The 26109-nt window shown below is 32.3% G+C and overlaps 1 protein-coding gene across 3 annotated transcripts in view; it reads right to left on the reverse strand.

Moving 5' to 3' along the window:
- The window catches only part of LOC128556943 (leucine-rich repeat-containing protein 74A-like), a 53058-nt gene that overhangs the window by 17225 nt on the left and 9724 nt on the right, over nt 1–26109 (reverse strand). The window contains exon 1 of one of the 3 annotated variants that reach the window (XM_053543007.1): nt 11039–11174. The exons of 1 other annotated variant lie outside the window; for it this stretch is intronic. The gene's annotated coding sequence lies outside the window, so the exon portion shown is untranslated. Of the gene's footprint in view, nt 1–222; nt 359–11038; nt 11175–26109 lie in introns of those variants that run through there. One more of the 3 variants, XM_053543008.1, reaches the window with a different exon arrangement.

Consider the following 26109-nt stretch of genomic DNA (forward strand, 5'->3'; position numbering starts at 1 on the left):
GTTTTACAATTATTTCAACAGAGGATGAGGTTTAGAAGAGCATTAAACATATGTAATATGTATCGTGTTTTCAAGTCAGTCACATTTTAAAAAGAGTATGATTATTTGCTGTCTTGTAAACTTATGGTGGAAATAAACAATTGATGACTGTTTTATTACATTAATTTTTTTCAAGATGTACCATTTATGCTATACAAAAAAATTAAAATGTAAAATTCATACCATCTTCCTCGAATCTAATGTAACCGATTTATATAGCCGAAGCACTGTGATTCTTCCCTTAAACACAGCAATGTAGAATCTTGTCTCATACAATTTTCCCAAATTTTTAGCATATTCTAAATGGTCATATACAGCCTTATTGACGGAGAGAATTATTTACTTCACATGTTTTCTGTTTACCTTTTTCGAAACCCCAAGTGTTTATAGCAACAGCACTAAAATGATAAAATATACACCAAGAGCAATTTAATTGCTTAACCACACACTACAGGATTCAAAATCAATTCACGTGTACCTATGAATTGTGCTTATCAAGTTATCAGGTTAGATTGACTTTTATTGTACCATTGTTTCCTATATTAAAAGCTCTTACATTTGAAATTAAAATTAATAAAGATACTTCACAAAACCATAAATACAACTAAATCCGTAAATTACATAGTACACCTGCTTCAGAGTAAAACGCTCTAGATAAAATTAATGTTAACTTTAAATATATTATACAAGGAGATATAAAAATGTTATACCTTATTGTAAATTAATGCGGTCGCAATTTTCACATTCTAAGAGTAGTGACGCAATCTGGAAATAATGTTGGAATAACATGTAACTCGACGATCTTGCTATATTATATCTATTTATATTGTTATATTTTGCATTGTGTCCTAAACAAAAATAGAAAGAAACAAAGAAAAGACAAAAGAAAAATTAAACAATTCAAAAACAATGATTATAAAATGTTGATAAACCAAGCTTCAGTCTAAATAGCGGATCTTTGTACAAAGCTAAATGGTCTCATATGCTCATCTAGCCTGATTGAAAATAACAAATATCCGCGCAGTAAATACCGCCTCGGTAGCTTAGTGGTAGAGCGTCCGCTTCGAGTGCGGGGGGTCGTGGGTTCGATCCCCGGCCGCGTCATACCAAAGACGTAAAAAATGGTACTAGTATCTTCCTCGCTTGGCGCTCAGCATTAAGAGAATAATGCTAGGACTGGGTGGGGTATCATGCCACGTGTCTACGGCGTGATATTCCAGTGAGGCAGCACTATAAAGTTGGGCATTGTGCTCACTGCTACAAGTAGACACCGTCGTTTATATGACTGAAAAATTGTTGAAAAAGACGTTAAACCCGATCACACACACACACACTCCGCGTATTAAACTGTTTTCACAAACACCCACCAACATCCACGCATATGCGTACGCACACGCACGCACCACACACACACAGTATGACACTCGTATGTGGTCTGACTCTCTGGTAGATGGTTCGTTAGTACGTCAATCCACAGATATGGCTAACCAACCCGTTTTTCAAGTTTTTTGACGGCATTGTGTGATTTAAGTTCAGAGAAAAAATGCTTCGCTGGCACAGTTTCGTTTAGGACTTTGAAATGAGTGTAAGTGTGATATTGACTACACACAACCCGTTCATCATGTTCCATGTAACCAGCCTTTCTAAGGCCTATAAATTTATTTGCCTTTCTAAGACCTATAAATTTATTTGCTCGTGCTGTTTTGTTCTTTATCTTGAAGTTTGTTTTGTAACTATTATTTCAGTTCAAATACATTTACTTATTGATAGCCCAGTACAACGTCACATATTCCAAATGCATATTATGTATAGTCTGCAATGAATCTAAGACTCTATTTCAAATTTCGAGTTTTGTATTTAGCACAAAATATTAATTTGCAAACCACAATGCACACAAATGGCAGTAATATCATTTAGAATTATTATATACCCAATACCATTTAAATTAGCAAAAACAAGCAAATTCAGTAAACTGGTAACAGCCTTGAAGAAGCACTTCCTGTCTACAAAAAGCACTCATATGCAATTGAATTTAAGTGATTTTGAAAGTTTCTGGTCAAAAACAATTTTTCTATATTTAGTAACAATGACTGTTACCAAAAGCGACCTAAAATGAAACAAAACATGGTTTCCATAAAATCTGCCTACTTACTACAAGTTTCGTCTGCTTACCTCATTCCTAACTGAAATTATCGTGAGAAAGCTGTACATATAGAATCTATTGGTATTAGATAAGCTCTCTTATACTATGACAAATTGCACGAAACATGATAACTGTGTGTTTTTATACAATATAACATTTTGTAGAGCTTAAAATGTAATAACGCCAAAATAATCAAAGATTTATGACATTCTGTGGGAAATGTGTTTCAAATATTGGTACAGGAAAGTTTCTATGTGTTTGCACACAAGATTGTTAGAGTATGGTATCTAATGTCTAAATATAGATGTCGCTTTTGTTTATCGTTTACAGACGGTATTTTATTACATGGCGTTCGCTAATCAGATGGTACTGGAACACGGATGGAAACAGTTTTTTTTGTCAGGGAAATAGCAATTATAGAGAAATCGAGCTGGTATGAAACCGAAACCGAAAATGACAATTGTAATCTTTTAAACAATTTCTAGAAACTGAATGTATTTTCAATCATTTACCACTACATTTTACGTATTTGCAACAAATGTCAAAAAAAAAAAAAAAAAAAAAAAGATCCGGGGTAGTATTTAATGATAATGTTTACAGAGACAATTACATCTTAAAATCTTTCTGGACATATTTTTCGTGTCAGTCAGAAGCGGATTGAATGTTCTTGTGAATCTGATTAAAAAGTATGGGTGGACTGGTCAATGCGATGTCACAAGATCTTAAAAACACCATTTTGTTTGTTTTGTTGTGTTGTGTTTAACAGCACCGACTCAATTATAGGTCACATGGCGACATTCCACTTATGATGGTGGAGAAAGACCACAATTGCAACTCCGTGCGTTATTTCATTACGGGCGGGAACCTGAGTTAGAACCACCGACTTTCCGTAAGCTACCTAGTACGTGGATATAGTGGTCTGATACCTACTGGTCACGCGAAGTTTGGCGGCAGTATTGTTTTGGGTGAACTGAAGAAACTTTCGAGAGTTTATGAACGTTATTTAGCGAAGTTAGTGTGAGACAACTTTTTGGACACTTGTGCAAGTTGCAATTAGCCAAAATTTGTTTTTGGTGGACTTTGAAGCAGTTATTTGTGTGGCCGGTGTCGGGGTGATTTTCTACTCGCTGAAGAAGTGTTTCTAGGACTTATTTCCACGTTTGATATGGATGATAAAGACTATGTTGAGACAATAATTATGCCCTCACAGATAGGTGCAAGTGAAATTTAAATGAATCAAAAGAAAATACGCCAGCTAGGAGTAAGAAACGTTCGGCGGAAGACAATCCACAGTGTCAGGAATATGGTGAGAACTGTCGGAAAAAAGTTAAGAATAATGTTTGTATACAGAGTGAGAAAGACTATTGTACTGACAATGTTATAGCACAGGCTCGTAGAGCACTGTATGGTGACACACCAGCTAAGCAGTATGTTAATAGTGCTAATATTTCAACTTCAAATAGTGATGGACTTGGTATAATTTTGAATAACCTTGACAGTATTGTTGAAGAAATAAAAAGTGTTAACACTAGTTTATCCAGCAGAATCGATCATCTTGAATCAGAGCTTGAGAAAAAACTGTCGGATAGGCTCTCACAGTTGCTCGACAAACGTGTGAATATAGAAATGAAGCGAATACAAAAGAATGTAGATGAAAGTTTTGATACAATCCGTTCAGATATATCCAGTGATATTGATACACTAACTGGTAAATTGAACTCGATTACAGATACAGTGCAAATGATAGAAATAGGTGCGACAACAGAGGCAGGTAACACTGGAAGCTCTCGTGCTTTAAATTTGGTCTTCAGAAAATTACCGGAATCAGTAAGTGAAAATGTAACTGAAAAAGTAAATATGATTATAAAAGATCACATGAAAGTAAATGACGTTACAGTGGTTGCTGCACAAAGACTTCAGAACAATAATCGTAATAGTGATTCCTTAACTCCAGGTGTGGTTATAGCTACGTTCAGAAATGCTGAAGATCGCAGTAAAATTTTGAAAGCAAAGTCTGCACTGAAGAATTCTCCATACAATGATGTTTACATTCACCAGAATCAGTCTAGGGAAGAGAGGCTTGCAAATAGTAATCTGCGAGCTGTGGTAAATGCAGTAAACAAGGGTGAATCCCTAACTTTGAGGGGAAACCGCGTTGTGTCTGGATCTGGCAGTAGGCCAAATGATAACAACAGTGTAAATTCACAGAATTCTACAAATGACTCTTATGCTAATGCTGTTAATCGTGATAATACAAATGAGGGCTGGTATCATAGCAGGAACAGACAGGGTCGAGGGGGGCAACGAGGCCGTGGTAATCAGAATCGTGGAAGAGGTCAACAGCAGTCGGGTTCACAACAGAGGGGACGCTCATTCAGGAGATAGGCCAAATTTGGTTTTTGGAACATTAACGGTTGGAGTGTAAATAGAGAAAGTAATAATTTTTATCTCAGAGAGGAATGTGCTAACTTTTTAAATTGTGATATCTTGGGGTTAGCTGAAACTCATTTAACTAATGATAGTTGTATAAATATGCCTGGTTATTTGTGGTATGGAAACAATAGAAAACATTTACATATTAATGCCCGCACTGGATCGGGTGGTGTTGGTTTCCTTGTAAAAGAAGAACTTAGTTTATATTATGACATGGATGTAATTGATGATAATACTGATGGTATACTATGGTTATGTTTTAAGGACAAAATGTTAAATACTAAGTTTTACACATGTGTATGTTATTTACCTCCAATCAATTCATCTAGGCAAGTAGATGTCCAAGAATTTTATGACAGTCTTTTAACTAGTATATATACTTATCAAAACGATGGTCTATTAGTAATATGTGGCGACTTAAATAGCCGCGTTGGAGATAATTTAGATTGTATTTTGGGAGTGGATTTACTTCCGGAAAGAGATGTTATTGATTTTACATCAAATACTTATGGTGATTGTTTACTTGAGTTTTTGATAGACAGTAATATGTGCATATTAAATGGTCGTAATGCTTGCAGAAATGATTATACTTCTGTATCTTCAAAGGGTTGTTCAGTGGTAGATTATTGTTTTGTTCAACATGAACACCTTCCAAAATTTTCTAATTTTACAGTAACACGTGCATCAGAACTTATTACAAAGGTTAATACAAGAAACAGTTTATCGCCTACATCTATTCCAGATCATTCTGTGTTAACATGGACTGCGGAACTTGCGAGTGGAATGGGTGAAAGTATTCCACAGCAAGTTAATGCAAGTAACGAAAACATACAACCACCGTCTGTAACGTATGATAAATTTGACATGACAAGTATTCCATCCGATTTTTGAAGGGTGAAGATGTTGTACATCATATTCATGAGTGTATTTTTAGATTAGAACAAAGTTTCAAACTTAAAAATGATATTGACATAGCTTATAAAGATCTATGTAGTATTTTAAAAGAAGAAATGTATAGTAATATTAATTATAGATCAGTAAATATTGCAAATAGATCATCAAATAAGAAAAGGAAGGTTGGTAAACATTGGTGGTCGGAACATCTTTCTTATTTATGGAATAGATTTTGTGAAACAGAAAGGCTTTGGCTTAAATGTAAAAACCTTTCAGAAAAGGCTAGTTTAAAAACCAATTTTATAACAGCCAGAAAACATTTTGACAAGGAGGTACAACGTAGTAAACGATATTTTTGGTTAAATTTGCAGAAAGAATTACTTTCAGATTGTAATAATAACCAACAGGAATTTTGGAAGACTATAGGTAAAGTTGGTGTGTCCCAGTCAAAGTATAAATCTATTCCTATGGAGGTAGTTATAAATGATGTTGTTTCTAAGGAGGTAAACACTGTGTTACACAAATGGAAAAAGGATTTTAGTAGCCTTTTTAATAAATCATTATATTCTGTAAATACAGCTGCTGTAAATGATGAAGGTAATGTTATTTGGAACGACTTTTCTTCCAGTTTGAATGAAAATATCTCTATACTTGAAGTACGTAATGCTATATCTAAAGCAAAAAATGGTAAAGCATGGGGATTTGATAATATACCAATGGAAATTTTAAAAAATGACTGTTCGGTATCATTCCTTCATATTTTTTACAATATTTGTTTTGAAAAAGGAATTATTCCATCTGACTGGGGCAAAATTATTATTAGTCCCATTCCAAAGTCTTTGACTATAGATCCAAGAGATCCGCTCTCTTATAGAGGTATATCCCTTTCCTGTACAATGTATAAGATATATTGTTCTGTCTTAAATGACCGTCTGTCAAAATGGGCTGAGAATAATGATATAATTGTAGATGAACAAAATGGTTTTCGGAAAAACAGAAGTACTATAGACCACGTATCAACATTAAGTAATATTATTGATACAAGGAAGAAACTAAAAAAGTCTACTTTTTGTGCATTTATTGATTTTCGGAAAGCATAAGACTTTGTTGATAGAAATATTCTCTGGAAGAAACTAAGTCATTTAGGTATTTACGGTAATATGTTCCAAGCAATAAAGTCTTTGTATCACTCTGTTTCATCGTGTGTAAGATTGAATGGAATTAACACAGACTGGTTTGACGTACACTGTGGACTACGTCAAGGTTGTTCCTTATCACCTCTGCTTTTTAATTGTTTTATAAATGATCTAGTTGTACAGGTAAAATCTATTGGTAAAGGGGTCTATATTGACAATGAACAAATTTGTATATTACTGTATGCAGATGATGTTGTTTTAATTGCTGAAAATGAACATGATTTGCAAGCTATGCTGGATATATTATCTAATTGGTGTAAGTTAAATTCAATGTCAATTAATCCTATGAAAAGTAACATTGTTCACTTTCGTCCTGGTTCTTATGAAAAGTCTACTTTTAGTTTTTTATGCTGTGAAAATGAACTGAAACTTGTTGGTCAATACACTTACCTGGGTATTCTGCTTGATGAGCATTTGGATTTTAACAAAACTGCTAAATGTGTAGCTCAAAGTGCAAGCAGGGCTTTGTGGCTATTGATTGCCAAATCTAAAGCTATGGAGTCTATGCCATATGATGTTTTTGTAAAGCTGTATGATTCAATGGTATGGCCTATTATTTCCTATGGAAGTGCCGTTTGGGGTAATAGGTCATTTTCGTGCATCAACTCTGTACAAAATCGGGCTATGCGTCATTGTATGGGTGTTGGTAAATACACGCCTACTACAGCTCTTTATGGAGAACTGGCTTGGCAACCACCTCATGTTAAACAATGGAAATCTATCTGTCATCAGTGGCATAGGTTTAGTAAGATGGAGGTGACAAGACTTAACTATAAAGTTTTCACGGCATGTAGAACTATAAGTGGAAATAGATGCAAAAATTGGCAATTTGTTTTTACAAAATGTTTAGACAAACTAGGATTAACTGAACATTACAGTCAGTGTGAAAGACAGTCGTCCAAATATTTTTGTAATAAAGTTATTGATAGTTTAATGTCAGAGTATAGAGTTGAATGGCATAACCTGTTGAATAGAAATACAAGTTTGAATGGCAGAGCAGGAAACAAGTTAAGGACTTACAAATTGATGAAGCAGGAGTTTTTAACTGAAAATTATTTGAAAATGTTAATGCCTTTAAAACACAGGGTGGCTTTTGCTAAATTTAGATGTGGGGTTGCCCCCATCAGACTTGAAACTGGCCGGTATGAGAACCTCCCCATTGAGAATAGGATTTGCCCAGTTTGCAGGGAATCTGTAGAAAGTGAGGTACATGTTATACTTCATTGTAACGCTTATGAAAATTTAAGATTGCAATTGATGGCTAAAGCGTCTGAGATTAATCCCGCTTTTAGTACATTCACAGATAATGAAAAATTTGTTTTTATTTTCTCCAACTATGATACTGTCAAGGTCACCGCAAAAACCTGTTATAATATATTGCAATTAAGTTCAAACATTCTGTACCCGTAGGTATTGTAGATTTTTTTTATATATCGTAGGCTTTTTAGGAGTCTGTGTTGTTGTTTTTTTTGTTTTTTTTTTACTAACTTTTAGTGGTAGTTTTACTTCATATTCTGTAGCCGCTGATAATGTCATTTATCTCTCTGTTTTATTTAAGACATGTTGAAATTTCAGGATATGTGGTAGAGTATTTTAATGTTTTACTTAATAGTCTCTTGTAATTCAATATTATGAATGGCATTGTACTTTTTATGACTTTTATATTTGTATGTATGTAAATATTTGTACAATGATGAGACTCAAATAAACAAAAAAATATTGGTTTCCTAAAACATTATAATTGTGACCTTGATATGAACAATTACACAAAAAACGTCACAATCAGGATAATTCAATAAAGAACACAGGTTATATATTTTCAACACATTTAAAAAATGTTTAGGTATCAATTCTTACTTTTACAAGTGTGTTTAAGTAAGAGAATGCTTGACTGGACAAATACAAAGGAAGAAACAGAAATATTCCTTTAGAGTTACATTCATTATGTAACTGATAACATTAATCTATTCATTTAGGGAAGTAGAATATATTTGATGAGGGTATTTTCTACATAGTAAATACCTAAAGATAAAATATATCAGTGAAAGACGAGATTGGATATCATTAATGTCTTTAATATAAAAGTAAGATATTAAGTGCCACCAGCAATTCACGTGCAATGTAAATACACTCGAACCACGATGGGGATGAATTCTTATCCATTTAGATAGAAATATCGGACTTTTGCTTTTTTTAATTCGCATGAAAGAAATCACACCAACAACTGAAGTTAATAAATACATTATTACTAAAATAAATATATAATATAATCTTTATAGTAAGGTGCATTTATAGAAATGAGATGATAAAATTCAAGAATTTATACTTCACATTAATTGTCACTTCAAGACCTAACACACTGATTTGATTTAATTATAGCTAGCTCTATCAACGACACTTTAATAATTATATACGAAACAGAACTAATAGCTCTTGTCTCCAGTATTGATCAAAATTTAATCTGTCAGAAAAATTGCCATCGAATTTACATAAAACACATAAGGAATATTTGTAGTATGAAATGTTTATTTTACTTAAATCATTCTTAAATTGTAAAATGTCAATAATTTCATTGAACAGAAGCCAGTTCAAATCCCCATTCGTTCTCCTCAAACCCTAAATCAAACACGGGACGACACAAGGACAACAGGGATATATTTACATTGAGACAGTTCGTGTGATTGAATGACATGTCCATAAACTGAGATATAATGGTAGAGTGTTAGGTGAATTGAATACAAACATCTGAAGAGAGTAATGTGTTTGTTCTTTTAGAAGATGAGGCACAAGAAGTGGGAGATTGATTTCATGAGGTGGTCTATCGTGCATAATTAAGCACTTAATCCGTACAAAGTTTATATAGAAACAGGATATTTGTGTTTTTGTTTGATTGTATGTAAGCTTATCTATAGTCGCCACCGGTAACCCATATGGGCGACTCCTCCAGAAGACTGTTAGTCATGTTAGTCAGAGGATTGTGCAAGATACAGAAGCCGCTCCAATTCCAGAAGCTTCCCTGGTCATGTCTTTAGCGTGTCAGACGTAAAGAACTCATACACGGGACTCTTATCCCAGTGTTAGTAATTGTTAGTTGGAGGAGCGGGGGCTCGAACTCACGACCCCTGGATTTGTAGTCAGACAGTGTTACCACTGGACCGCTGCGTCCGCTCTATGAGTATTTGCGGGAGGCATGGACCATTTATATCTACATGTTACATATTTGTTGAATTTCGGTTATCGTTTTACAAGTCGAATTCAATGTACATTTTAACTATATACATATAATTTAAAACTTGCATTAAACCAGAAAAAAAACCCAGTTCAATAGTTCGGCGACATAATTATATAACCTTAGATGTTTTAGACTGGAAAAGAAATAGTATGTCGCGCGTTAACGGAAGCATCAACTGAAGACGTGTGTTTATCAATGTGACATATATATCCCTGAAAATTACAGCGCAATGTCTGTTATTTCGAGTTTCAAATAACGTATTTTTTCTTCATGGTGTGAAAAATGATTTTAATGACACTTGAAAACAATTAAATAATTCAAAAAAAGTTACATATTTGCTGAAATTACATGCTTTAAAATTGCCAAACAATCTGAAATCTGAATAAACAAGGAAATTCAGTGAATTCATATCCCCCACAGAGTAGGTGAACGAGGGCATTATAATGTGAAATATATTTGAGCCGTGCCATGGGAAAACCAACATAGTGGGTGTGCGACCAGCATGGATCCAGACCAGCCTGCGCATCCGCGCAGTCTGGTCAGGATCCATGCTGTTCGCTAACAGTTTCTCCAACTCCAATAGGCTTTAAAAGCGAACACCATGGAGCCTGACCAGACTGCGCGGATGCGCAGGCTGGTCTGGATCCATGCTGGTCGCAAACCCACTATGTTGGTTTTCCCATGGCACGGCTCATTTAATTTCCAGATATTCTCGTGTAATGGTTTGTTGGTTACAATTTCTTACAATATCAAGGAATACAACTCTGCCCTATAGTGGTCTATCTTTGTATTAAGTTTCCAGAAAATCCGTCAATGGGTTAATTTGTTTTGTGGAAATTTATGAATTTTAAACAAGTAAAGAGCAATAACCCTATAATGATCTGCATTTGTTTTAAATTTCACGAAGATCCATCAGTGGATCACTTTTTATGTGAGAATCTATGGATTGTAAAATAAGTAAAGGGTAATAACTCTGAAGTTAATGTAATCCTGACGAAAACGTGGACCTAAAATGAATCTAAACCAACGCCAACGCCGACACCCAAACGCCGATCATCTAAAATGGTAGGTTTTTTTCCGGATAAATGAAGTTGTTTATACCTGTTATAAGTATCCACAGAAATCAGAACATGTCCGTTGCTTAAACTGGAATCAACCAGAACTAAACGGCTAATATGTATTCCGTGTTTATTCTGCTTTTCTTAAAATCTAAAATTGTTTAACAGCTTTGTGTTCACGGAAGTCGAAACAATGCCACTCATCTGTGTACTGTAAAATATGCTATTTGACAACTCTAATTTTTAGAGAATCTATTTCACAGGACATGGCGTTTCGGATAACATGCTTTATTTTAAATATCTTCCCTTTACCTAGCTGATATACATATGCAGAATGAATAGCACTTTCAGCAAAGAAAAAAAAACTCGGAGTGCAAACATTTTCAAACTGGATAAATCCATAAATATATCAAACCTGAAAAAGTAGGACCTGCAATTGTATAAAATCTAAAAAGGATTTGTAAAATCTACAATATATATATATAAAATATATAAAATCCGACTGAGATTTTAAAAAATCATAAATATATAAAACCTTAAAAAGATTTGGAAACTTCATAAATATTTAAAACCTGAAGAAAAAATATTTATAAAATCCACAAATATATAATACCTGAAAAAGATCTATAAACTCCATAAATATATAAAACCTTATAAAAGGTTTGTAAAACTCACAAATATATAAACGTAGAACAAGATTTGCAATGTACAATTAAGGATTTTAGTTAATTTCAGAATGACGATTTAACATATGCATATAACATATGCAATTGATGTACAAACAATCATTCAAACTAAACTTATGTCTTTACAAATTTCCCCCACTTTTCGGATTTTTTCTTAATGCTCATAAAACAAATAATAGACAGATATAACTATTTACTTAACATCTTTTCTATTTACTTTTCTTCAGACCCTAGGTGTTTATAGCAACAGTACTTGAACGAAAAAACTCTATCCCAAGAGCAATTATAATTGTTTAATCGCAAATTTATAACACTCAAAACCATTTTTCATGTGCTTACGAGATGTGCTTGTCATGAAATATTGACTTTTATTGTATCAATTATTCAGATTAAACCCCTTATATTTGAAATGAAAATTAATAAAGATAAACCATAAATAAAACTAAATCTGTAAAACACTTGAGGTAATACACGCATTTGATGTTTTAATATTAATTTCAAATGTATTGTACATGGAGCAATAAAAATGTTGTGTACCCTTAACAACAAGATACAAACAAACATAGCGATAAAAGGTATCTTAACGCCTTTAGTCTATTCATAAAAATTACATTTCGATGCTACTATTTATGCCACTATTTATAAATTTGTACGGTGCCCCTAAAGTGACATGTTACACACTTTTTTCCAATTAGGTAATGTGAGACTTTTTTTATTTCGTTTAAACGAAATCATTTCGTTTAAACGAAATAACTTATTACAATGATTTCAACTTACAACTTATTTACAAATGATTTCGTTTAAACGAAATAACTTATTTCGTTTAAACGAAATGATTTCGTTAAAACGAAATGATTTCGTTTAAACGAAATAAAAAAATGTCTCACATTACCTAACTGGAAAAAAGTGTGTAACATGTCACTTTAGGGGCACCGTAAATTTGCAACGATAAACGCGTGCATTATCTCTAACAAGTTCATTCAGTTGGTGCTATTTCCACAACGGATAAGTCGGTCAATACCCTAGTGTTTTTTGTTTGTATCTTCGTGTGTTTTTTCGGCGTAGCTGTATTAAGCTCGTTTACATGTGACCTACAGTGGCCCACGTAACGAAGATGGCAAATTGGATTACTTGAAAACCTATCACAGTTATTTTTAGCTGTATGAAATATTTATGAAACAGTCTTACTAACCATAATGACTAGTACATAGAATATTTTAGAACAGTGAGAACTGTCAAATGACGATACAAATTCTACCTGGGCATCGGCTGTTAAGAAACAAATAGATAGCTTAATACATTCAACTATAACTTGAACTGCATGCTAATGTTAACACAAGAAAAACATGATCAGTATGTACAAGACGAGAATTATGTGATAACAAATCAGTCTAAATTGTGTAATGTTGAGCCGGCATACTCATTATATTAAAGGAAAAACTAGCACTTTGGTTTTGTAAAGACAATGAAAACAGGAGGCAATGTCTGATATCTATGGTGTTTAGTAGAATTTATTCAATTTCAAACTTTGTCAGTTAAAGAACAATCATCTGCTGTAGTGCTGCTAGCTATTGAGACAAATGATGAAACAGTATTCACTCAGATACCCTTGCTAAGATGTATCTGCAACATAATGGACTGATATGTATTTAGATATGTTTATATGTGGTCTGTTGCACACATCGTGTCAAACTTATATATGTATATATGTGGACTGTTACACATATCGACTTAGCCTTGGTGTCGGCCGGTGTGTTGTAAATGTCTGGTTCTGACATTAATTATGAACATGTATAATCAGTTTTTCATTGTTTTGCCTTATGTTTCAAATTCAAAACTTATTTTTAGAGCTTGTATGTGTCTATTCCTTTTGAAACATTTCTTCGAATCGGAAGAATACAAAGGAACGTTAGCAGCCGCTAACTCGGCTTTTATAATATTGTGTTAAAGGAAAACGTTCTTCATTTGCTATTTAATCTACTATCTTGATATATGTGTTCCCTTTTGCAAGTTTTCTATGACCTGCAAATCTTGAGTTTCGCTTTCGTTTTAAGGTTTAAAAAGGTTTTGGTAATATTCTGCATGTTTATTTCGGAATTTACATAAATACTCTGGAATAATCCCGCATCTCTTTATTCCTGTAAATCTGCTTTTTTATGTTGAATGTATGTACTATGTAAATAATTGTATATATGTTATGCTCTTCACAACTGGAGGAATAAAAGTATCTATCTATCTATCTGTCTATCTATACTTTAAGGGTTTTCAGAATTTACTTCTCTTGGACGAAATAAGAATTTGTTATTCAGGTTGGAGCTCATTTGCTGTTAAATACATATAAATCCAATCATGTAAGTTTAGTTGTCTGTCAAAACGGTACCTTTTGAGAAAAAATATAAAAAAAATTAAAAAGTTTGTCAAGACAAAAATTAGATCTATATTTAGCCATTAGATACAATATAGTATGATATTTAAAACTAAGAAATGTCAAACCATTGTTGATATCAATAAACTTTTCCAATACACTTAATCCAAAGTCGACCATCAATATTCGCTAATATTCTTAGCTTAAATTGTATGATCGCATAGTTGTATCATCATATTGTAAGACAACCTATTTTATACTTCAATTTATGGCTTTCTTTCATGGCCCCAGTATCTTATTTAAATAGATTCATATACAGTATCAGTTATTACAAATAAAAAGCAAATAATGTCAAATGCTTTGTTACTATTTTGATTATTATTATTATAACAACTATTCTTCGTGTTATTATCATTTTAGAAGTAGTAGTTGTAATTGTTCTTGCTGATGATTTTATAAAGTAAAAGGAAACCTAGGAATATTTAATCAATTACAATTATTCTTAATAATGATTTCAGTAGTAGTAAACAAAGCAACACACATAAACACACACGCATGCATGCACGCAGAACATGGGCTAATAAAATGTTGAATAATTGTACAACCAGCTCCGAATGGTTGGATATTTTGAACATATTAAATGATTTGTGAGAAGCTAATTTCACTTACTCTAAAGGAAACGGGGCCAGTTCTCATTGAACTAAGCTCAAACGCGGCTTCTAAAATACCCTGAAGAGTTAACTATATTAGTGGATTGTTGTACCAAATAAAACTTTCTATCTTCCAAAGTATATGTGTCTTTAACAAAATATTGAAAGTCTAAAGCGTTACTGTAATTTCCATTTAATATTTATGTTTTATTAATTTTTATTTTATTTGTTATTTGATTAATTCCACCCCTTCCCTATTTTTTCTGTATTTTGCATATATTTTATATATGTACTTGTTGTTTGATTTTTAAAGCAACCCGTCTACAATATGGTTCCGTTACAGCTTCTTTTTGTTGTGCCTACTTTGCGATGCATGGCTCTATGTTTGGGGTGTTCTGTGCTTCCGGGAAATCTGCCCCTACCTTTTATATTTTATTAATTGTATTTGCATTTTTCAGGTTTAAGAAATTGCAAAAGAAATTACATCGTGTTCCTCATAATACTTTATACTAATGTACATTTTTATCTTTCTACACAAATTGTAAAACATTTCCGGGCTGTTTTAGGTTTCTACTATGAATGTTTAAACACAAATACTTTGATTTCAATGTTGGCGAATTTATGAATGAACATGGCACAAGATCTTGGATATATCTTAGCTATTTATCTACTTGCAGTGTAATGATGACACAAATTTGCTATATTTGAAATGTTATCTAATGTTCATGATATCAACCGACTTTAAAAGCTTACAGATCGATGTAAAATAAAATGTTTATAAGCTCCCCACACCATTTTAAGCCTTATTGGATTAGGTGACTCTGTAATGGAAAGTAAGACAAAAAAATGACACAATCAAGATGATTCAACAAAAATGAAAGATTATCAGTATTTCCGAAAGTTTCAAAGACAACAGTAATAAGTTAGATGTTATTTGTCTTCAAACCTTTCCGCAAGAAACAAAGAAAACTGCTCTTGCAATGGCTTCGTACAAAGTCTCTCGTGATAATCTTTTCATTTTTTATTGACTGCAGTCCAGGTAATGGATTTTATATTTAGCGAACATATCTGATATCAATAACATTTCCATTAGAACATTTACATATCACCTCAATATTGGACAGAATATTCTTGAAAACTTATGGCAGCGCACACAAATGACAATGCCGTTCATTTAGTGTCATAAGCTAATGTAGCCGACATCCGTTTGTAGAGAAATGAGAAAATAGAATACAATTTCACTGAAAATTATTATTCATTTAAACGAACTGATGATGTTGATGTTTATCATCATCATGGTAATAAAGATAAAAATAATAATAATAATAATAATAACAATAAAAGTATCTGTAATAATAATGAGGATGACAATAGCAACAAAAATATATAACTTACCTTAACGGTACTTCAACCATTTCTCTATATTAACAAACAGACTAAAACTCAGTTGGGAATCGTTATGAATAAATAAATTGTAAGTATGAAATATCGGGTATGCTATCTTTCAATATGATGAATTATCTGGAACATGATAAGTGTGTTCATCCAATTTATAGAAGAGCTCCAAATGTAATTAAACCAATATAAGCGACGATTTACAACCTTCTGTGGATTAAATGCATTTGATATAGATATGAGAAAATATTTATTGATATACACCATGAATTGGCGATTCTAATTTCAAGAGTCAAAAGATTGTTTGGGTGTGACTATTTGTTACCTAAATATATGTACCATTTTGTCTTCGCTTTGTACTCTCTATTTACCGCCGTTTTTGATATGTCAACTGTAGTATTTTGCCATTAAATTTACAGAACTACAAAATCTTCCTAGTCAAATTATTTGTTACGTCAAATATATGTTCGTTGAAGTGGACAGATGACTGCTTTGTTTTACTAGTGAATGTATGTATCGTTTATATTTAATGTGGGTGAAATAATCAATGTAGTTGCCACAATATATCTTGCAAATATTATAGCTATTAGCGTTTCCATTCCATGTGAAAACCTGTGTTGGTCAAATAATACAAGTGTTGCATTATAACTAGTTTAAAATACTAGAAACCATTGTTATTGTTATTTTGATGCAGAAACAATAACTAATATATTGTAATTTAGTTATTCAATATAAAGCAAATTTAACGTTATTTTACAAATAAATGTTATATGACAGACTCAATTAAACCGAGTCTGCTATAAAATTGCTATAACTTAAAGGCTCATAATGAAACAATAGTACACGGCTATTGTTTAGTAAAATGTTTTCAGACTGTTTCTTGATATTCAAGTGTATGTTAACTGTTTAGTAACTTATCACATACATATCATGCCATGCACGATTGACGCCATATCTAAACGCTAAATGCTGTTAAGCAATATCGAAAACATAGCCAGACGGAAGGATTTAAGGAAATGCCTTTTCGATTCTGCGTAGTTTAATAGTTTAAAATATGACTTCCAAATCGGTTTCATCATTAACCTCAGTTTTCGTTGATAGTGAAATCGGTGGTTGGGATTAAAGTCGAAATTAAACAATGTATTACCAGAGCGGCATTTTCTTTAATCTTTTCTACCCGACATATTATTCTAAATTTGAAACATTATCTAATGTTCATGATACTAACCGACTGTGAAAGCTTAGGTTCCAATAAAAAAAGAACAATATATTAGCTCCTCTGGCCGTTTTAAGCCAACTTGGATTTAGTGTTTTGATATGGAAAGTAAGAAAAAAAATACGTAAGAAACAAAGAAATCAATACAAAGTAAGACGTTCTGTTTTAAATACATATCAAAAGACAAAAAATAAAGGTTACCATTATTTCACAGGAAGCTGCTAAAACGCTAGCGCACGGTACAGAACGGTCTTGGAACAGCTGCCCGTGCAAGACCAAAAATGTAAGTTCTTTCAATGTGATATTACCTTAAAAACGAAAAGTATAGCACTGCAATATCAGCGGAGATTTACGACCGTCTGTAGATTAAGTCTATTAGAAATAGATATTCATTCAAGTCTTATTTCAATTCGACAAGCTGATACGAAATGGTACATAGTATCTGATGCCAACATAATCTGTGTCATTTAGTTTTGCTATACAACGCGACAATAAGCCCTGTCTATTAAATGTAGTATCAATCTCCTAGAAATACAGAATCGATTTGGTACAATTTTCTGACAAACATTTGGATTTCCTATTTTTCTCTCCGATAATTATTGTACTAAACTATGGTAAATCTTGAAACAAGTTGTAGCTGGAAGTCATGAATACACGACATTTTGCAAATAACGCAAGAATAATGACGTTTCCAACAGCTGTAAACTGTGTGGTGTTATATTAACTTATTACTCGTTTACCTTGTCTTTCAATGACTTTAACTACGTTATGTTTGTTCCTTATAGAGATACGAAAAGATAGGTGAGGAATGTTTTTCCATGTTCCAAACGATGGTTTGTTCTAAACTGGCTTTATGCCGTGTTTGACATTTTATATACCTCGTTTACAGTGACTTTCCTTTAAATGCATTTTTTTTCGGCGACGCCGTCTAAATTCGTTTTCGTTACTTGTGCCACGTGACTTCAATTTGCAAATCAAACTACTTGATAACGCATTATAGATAATTTATCAAAATGGAAGATTTATGCAACACTCTGTCTGATTGGACGAGAGTGTCAATTTCTTTCACTCTGTTGATTGTGCTACGCTGAGTGAAATGTAGACAGAGCGTTTATCCTAAACGACGCTGTTCACAGTTTTAAAGCTAACTTTGGCTCAGTATATTTAGCAAGAATATTGATATATCTCAAAATGATAAGTAAGTTTAATAAATAAGATAAAAACCTGTTCAAATACCAACATATATCAAATTAAAGAAAGAGCTGAATACGTTCTGCGTATCACATGAATAAGGTTGTGATAAGAGTATTTTATGTAGAGAAGTGCTTTTTAAAAGATTTTCCTTGTTACAATTGTCGTCTGTATATGAAAAGGTTTCTTGCTTTTGTGACTTATTCAGATTGCATATTAAAATGAGTACTTGTTTGCTTTGATATATTTGTTATAAATTATTTAAACTGATTTATTATATATTGAATATTTTTTCTTTAGTATGGTATGCAAATATTGAACTCAGTTGAAATCTGTTTCATTATATATATGCTATATAATGACTGAATCTCATTACACTGAAATGAAGGTACGCTGCATACAGTTTACCTATGTGATATGACTACGGTCAAACTTTGCTTATGAAACAGAAATATGGAAATAATTACAATTGTATGTTTTGCTTGACCTTCACTTTTTTATAGGTGTGACGTCATTGTCCAAAGATTCATGAATAGCGAATATGCATTTGTTAAAGCGGGATCAGTTGGCCTATTTTAGAAATAAATAAAAATAATAAATAAAAAAAGCCTTTAATTGATTTTTTCTCATGTATTCTAATCAAACATGATTTGTAGCATCTTTATTAGGCCCGCAGCCAACTTTGTTCAGCTGGGACATTTGACCCCTTTTAGGGGCTGCTAGAGCTAAAACTAGAAATGCCTTTATACAGCGTCTCATGAACAGCTTGGTGGATCTTTGTCATACTTGGTCTGGAGCATCATTATAAGGTCCTCTTCCAAATTTATTTATATAGGAACTTGGGCCCTATTAGGGACCACTATAGCTAAAAGTAGATATGCCTTTCTTCGCATGAACCACTAAAATGTAATGGATTTTTATCAAACTCGATGTGTAACAATATCGTAAGGTCTCCTGCTATTTTGTTACAAATGGGGATAGGGACCAATTTAGCTAAAAATATAAACACGTTTAATGACCTCTTCTCGTGAACCGCTTCATGAATCTTCATCAAACTACTGCTGTAATTATTCGTCTAAGGATAAACGAAACAAAATTGCAACCTTAGAAACCTTTGCGAAAAATTAAAAGAGAACCATTTAAATTGTTAAAGTGCGGTGTTTAGTTTTGCAATTTGAAAAATGTAAGATGAAAGATGAATGTTAGATGAAAAATTCATAAACTTCTTTCCTTATTACAATTCGCCGACCATCATTTTTAAAGATATTTCTTGTTCAGCTGTACATTTCCATTGCTCTGATATATAAAGTAACGTCGTTAAAGATAGAATCACGACAGATTTGTATTTTCCCAGGTTGGATAATGGATGAAAAAAAGTTTATCCTTCTGTTTTTTTTTCATACCTTTCAGTATCTTCTTTAAATAAAACAAATTCGAAGATTAACTTGTTTACGTAAATTTTAGTTCTGTTAGATATTGTTAGGTTGACCTACGTGTGTTAGGTTGCCCTATGCGTGCGAGGTGAGAATATTTCTTCAATATTGCCTAGTCATTATTGTTACGAACGACAATATAAGCTATGTAGTATTTTATCTTCAGATATATAGTTGGATGAATTGTTACATGTTTTGGTGATTTCGCATGCAGACTTTCATAGAAAATAAGTAAAATACGTTTTAATGATAAGTGTCATAAACTGAGTAAAACTTACACTATTGTCTGATGATTTTTCATTTCAATTTACATGCATTTATTAATTAAGATGCCACAAGATCATGAATATATCAAAAGCTATACACTCACGAACTAAATTTTAAAAACAGATGTCTAATGTTCATATCTATTAAAGGGCTGATGCCAAACATTTTAAATTTTTCTATACGTTTATAAGCAATGTTAAATTTAGTAGCTTTGATTAGCAATATCATTATTCGTGGGCAATATGACTTTACAAATGTTATGGATTATCAATATATCCACACGTTTCAAAAGATACTGTTTTATATTCTCTCTTTAATAAATTAATTGCAATCATCAAATACCTTGTAGCGGAACTCAGTAAACGTTGACTGAAATCGGTAAATGTAAGAGATGGTTAACATTTTGATGTCTTTAATCCTTACCTATTTAAAATGTCTATAATGAATTTGTCCATCTTTCAATTTGGACAGTACCAGTAACTATTAAAAGGAATGCATACCAAACAGATACTGACTGAATGGCGAACAGTGCAGACCATGATGAGCCTGTACGGATGTGGATGTGCAGGCTCATCTTGGTCTGCACTGGTCGCAAAGGCAGAAGCACTTGCCATCAGCAGGCTAAAGGTTAATAATAAACAGTATACAACTGTACAACGGGGAAAACGAAGCAGATTTATTTCTTTTCAGGAATTATAAAATTTAAACTGATCATTCCGGCAGATTATAATATTATTAGGAATATATTAGGAATGGGTCATTTGAATCGGATAATTATTAAAAGCGTAACGTATTGCTCCTATGATTAAAGTCGCATCTATCAGGTATAGAATGAAATGTCATATTAAATCATTGGTGATTTCACACGTGATTGGTGAGGGGATTCAATATATTAGAGATTTCTATACCTACCTACGTCTTGATATGATCGTAATATTGCAAAGGTGATAAATTGACAAATACCTAGATTTATATTTACGTGTATAATGCCATGTATGTCATTAGGATCAGGGGAGTAATTTATGACATGCAGTTATAACTTCAATATCGTGTCGGAATTATTTGTAGAAGGGTAGTTAAACCTTAAAGTTTGTTGATTAAAGGTGCAGAAAATGAATTAAAAACCACATAATCATATTCAAAGTCTCTAAATAACCCACTTGTCCAAATAGATTTATCGTAGTATTATCTTTATTCATATGAATGGAAAAAATATATGTACTTTTTTCCAATTTAGTGTTCTGTAGAATTGCCAGCTTCAAATTGCGGATTAACAACTTACAAGATTAAAGCCTTTGATAAATAAGCATACTGACATATAAAAAGAAATAAAATAAGTCATGATTTAGGTTCCTTTATATTTTGAAAGTTCAATGTTTAATTAAAAATTTGCATTTATATTAAAATCGCAATAGCTCGGTAGCTTTAATTGAAATAGTTACTCATGTTTTTTTTTTTTACAATTTCTCAAGTTCAACATGAACTGAATATTGTTGAATTTTTCTATGCGTTAATTTTGGCAGATCTTTAAACACAATCAATTTTGATATAGCATGATTCATTCTTTGTGTGTGCTTTTAGGGTTATTTGTGGACTCAGGAATCCAAGTAACTTATGCACATATTTAATTAATTAAAAACGTGTGCCGCATTTTTACTGAGTTGTACGTTGTCGAGAAGTAAAATTGTTTCTTCTATCATATGATAACGGAAAGACAAATTTTTCAAAACAGCGAAGAACATAAAATCGTTACTGACCCATCGCAATATCAAGTATGTAAAAAGTTTTAAAAGGCGATTTCATTATGAAATTATTTTCACTTTTCAATAGCCATTCGTTTTTAGTTATATAGTGCACATGAAGTTTGTACAAACGGTAACAAAAATAACACTTAGTCTAGTCTTTACACAGGTATGTATGTTAAAAAATAATCTGTCAAAATCTGAATCAGTTATCAGACAGTTTTCATGAATAAATGAGTTAGACATGAGCAATCTACATGACATCTCAAACATAGACCAAGGAAGAAGAAAATCAAATCAAAAACTGTAGCGTGATTAATATGCAAAGTAATATTTATGTAGATTCATGATTTCACAACGTTTCTAAATTGTTTTCACACTTATCGACTAAGTGATTATAAAACAGTGCCAAATGAAAAATACATTAGAGATCATAGTGCCAAATATACATTACTCTTCATACCAGATTAAATGTTTCAAACAGATGTAGTGCCAGGTTAAAAGACTGACAGATAAAATATCATTATGATATATTTTGAAGGCAATTAGTATCTGTCTAAATGTCAACGTTATATTATCAGAATGAAAGGACAGAATTTAAACTAACTTAACACAATGTATTTTAAAGATCGTACAGACACCATTCTTCAAATAATTATAAATTAGAAAGATATATAAACAATGTTATATTTCTATGAATGCAAAAATAATTTTACTGCAACTGTGATATTCGATTGTAATTTTAATATAACGTAATCAGATTATATAAACCTCGTAGTCAATTCTTTATATAAATTATGCATCCACCAATCTGCCAACCCACAAAGTATGTCCAAATCTTACGGAAAGCTGTATACATTTAACGTCTAGAAACAAAATTAATGTGATTATCACAGTACCTTTAAGTTTGTAGACAAAAGTTTCATATTCTAGAGAAATAAGCTAAAGATAGCGGAAGAAATATTAGGATAAAATATTTACAAACGAAACAACATTTTCAATAATTAAAGAAAAGTAAACATGTATGCCTTACTGTTATTTGGGTGACACTACCAACGGCACAAATCCAGCTTCTTGAAGGTTTCTATACGAATGTCAACACATTAAATGTTTTTATTTAATGTGGTTTATATATGAAACACTTCTATTCAATATATCATGCTATTCCGACAGTTTTAGCAACCTATTTCGATCAACATAAGGCCTACATATGAAATGAATTGCCCAAATTCAATTATTTAGCTTCCTTTCTGAATTAATTACAACTTTGGTTATCCGTCAAAGTATCTCATAATAAGGTCTAATTAAGATTTTTCTATTGACGTTTACATCTTCAATTTATTAAATAATGCCAATTATTTATATAAAGCGCGGCTTTTCACTGCCCACAGTCAACCTTTATTGCATTTAGGATTGTGCGAGGTCTAAAATAAATCTACCCACCGAAAGCGAAAAGGAAATCTTAGCCTTAATATCTATCGATTATAATATAATAGGATAAAAATCAAAAGAGAAATATGAGTTGACGAGATTACGACTACTGTCTATTTTAAGTATAATTCTTGTAAACACCGATTTTAGCTGAGTAATACACGTACATTTGTTCATATTGTATCTGAATTAGTTTGCACTGCTATATTATTAATCAAGGTTTACAAAAAAAGAGCTTTGCACTGGTCTTGTTAAATACTTCCCGAGATTGCTCTCACTTTTGATTATTTTGAGTATTTTTTGTTCTCTTTTTTTACTACTGATGGTATATTAATTGGTAAGGAAACATTTAAGACATGGCCCAGTTTCGAAATGTAGTAGATATTTGTGCCTGGTCAGCGGACGTGTTCTCTTTCTTGTTGCTCAAATTCCAGTTTATGCCTTAATTGTAATAGCATAGAGCAACAATTATACCTTACTGTTTCACCCAGTCTTCTTATAAATATTACAAAAGCCCATTTTCGTCTGTATGCGGCAAACTGCCAGATAATATAAATTTTATTGTAAGCAAAATCAAGTGATATGTAAAAGTATGCTAGTATCTGCTCGGTAGCTAAGTGTGTTTATGGAAACAGGTTATAAGTTCTACAGGTATACTTACAACGAGTTACATTGAGAGATAAGGCTCCGGTCACAAGTCCTCTTACGTTGTGTTTGGCCGTGAGAATCTCAATTCAACCAACAGTCGAATGACTTCTTGCGACTTTACAGAAGTCTAGTCAGGACCATATGCCGTGTGACTATTAGTGATAATCGTAGGTGGTCTTGGATGATCGTACGGGAATCCCACAAGGTCTTGTGACAAGTTTTGCTATCGGTCTGCTACAAGTCTCATAGGTATTTTTGTGTTAATGCTTGACTGACCGCCATTGGTCGCAGAACTGGCTTGATCAGTCGCGTGTAATTTTACTTTGAATGTAAATGTTACTGGGACATTATATATTTTATTATGTAAAACTGGGTTTTAGAAACATGTGAAATTATTGAAACAGCTTGTAAAACAAATACATTAAGAAATGATAGTGTAAAGAATCAAAATATACTGTGTCTTTGTAAATGATAACCTTTACTTGCATTGGCAATGCATTCTCTCGCAAATCATAACAATAGTCTTGATATATTTGTTACTGAAAACGAAATCGGTTCGTAAGTGAAATATTAGATTCATTTAAACATCGATCTGATTTGGAAAAACGTGACAATGGTACAGCCGCTCGCGGAAAATTCTGAATGTATTTCCACAACAGATTCACATTTAAATTATAGTTAGCCAGTCTCCAGTATTTGCTAGGTTCAAATAAACAATACAGGTGTCTTTCAAATGAAATAAGTTAGGTTTTTGGAGTCACGCCCTCTACACAATGTCAACAGTCAACCTAGCTAATTTCCTATAAATGGAACAGTTCAATATTTTTGCTTTTTACGATAAAATCTGAAGAAAACCTATAATTTTTTAACCAACGATTGTCAATACTGTATCCCCTTTCTAAACTTTAAGACTGATCATTATTTTGCCAAGTGTTGTTGGACTGATATGAGACTATCGTAAAGTTAAGTTTTCTTTTGTCTAAGAAACAATGAACAATCATAGAAAATAAAATTATATGAACACGTAACCTTACTATGAGCATTTTTAAAATTTGACTTTCTGTATACACCGTTACAATACACCAATGACTTATCAGGCTATTACCGCCACATTCCACAAGGTATCTACGGTATCACAAATAATAAAACCAATTTCGGTTTGTTACAAATGTTATCATATAAGTATGCGTCTTGTATTCCATTCACAGATTCATTAAATTGTCAACCAGGAGGACTACCATAAACACCTTTTAATAGATATGAAATATACGATGACGCTAAGATTAATCAGTTTCCTATTAATTTTCAGACATGACAGAGTATAGACCGACTGCAAGTAGAATGGATGGAAAAATAGGTCACAGCTAAACTTTGCATGGGTGTGTATGTTATAATTCGAAGTAAAATACTATCTTATCTTACATATCAATATATAAAACTTTTATTAGTTAATAACAATTCCTGATATATGCCAGGGACAAATGTATGTGTTCTCGCATACCAGACGATGGAAATATCAGTTGATATCGACAAATGTAAATAACACTAGTGATTTTCGAGAATCAGATTTTTAAATTGCACACTGCAATATAACAAATTATAAGAAAATCGGTCGTAGACGTCCTGCTCTGGTGATTGAAATAGTATCCACCAGTTACAAATATAACATCACAATTATTATAAATTAATGAATGCTGATTCCAGTCATGACAAGTGGCATGTTCAATTTAAGCTATCGCTATATATCAAACATCGCCTAATGCATCTAGACCTAATGACAGAGTTTGAATCTGAAACACAATTTGATTTCATGTATGATATTCCGTGTGTAGTGTGTGTCGCTAAGATCGGTAGGGTAACTTCAATAATACGACAGCTTCTGCGAAAATATAACAGTTTAGGAACCAAATTATCAAATTAAAAATCTCTTCATAATCAAAAATCCAGATGAATGTACTCTAGTTTCATGAATGAGATAAGTGTACTTTTATATTTAATGCTCTGTAGGTATGTCAGCCCAAAGTGCGGATTTAAAACTAACAGCATATTGAAATATAAAAAATGGAATAACTAGAAGTCATTTTTTCTAA

This window comes from Mercenaria mercenaria, chromosome 5 (genome assembly GCF_021730395.1).
Source record: "Mercenaria mercenaria strain notata chromosome 5, MADL_Memer_1, whole genome shotgun sequence".
NCBI classification, from domain to species: Eukaryota; Metazoa; Mollusca; class Bivalvia; order Venerida; family Veneridae; genus Mercenaria; species Mercenaria mercenaria.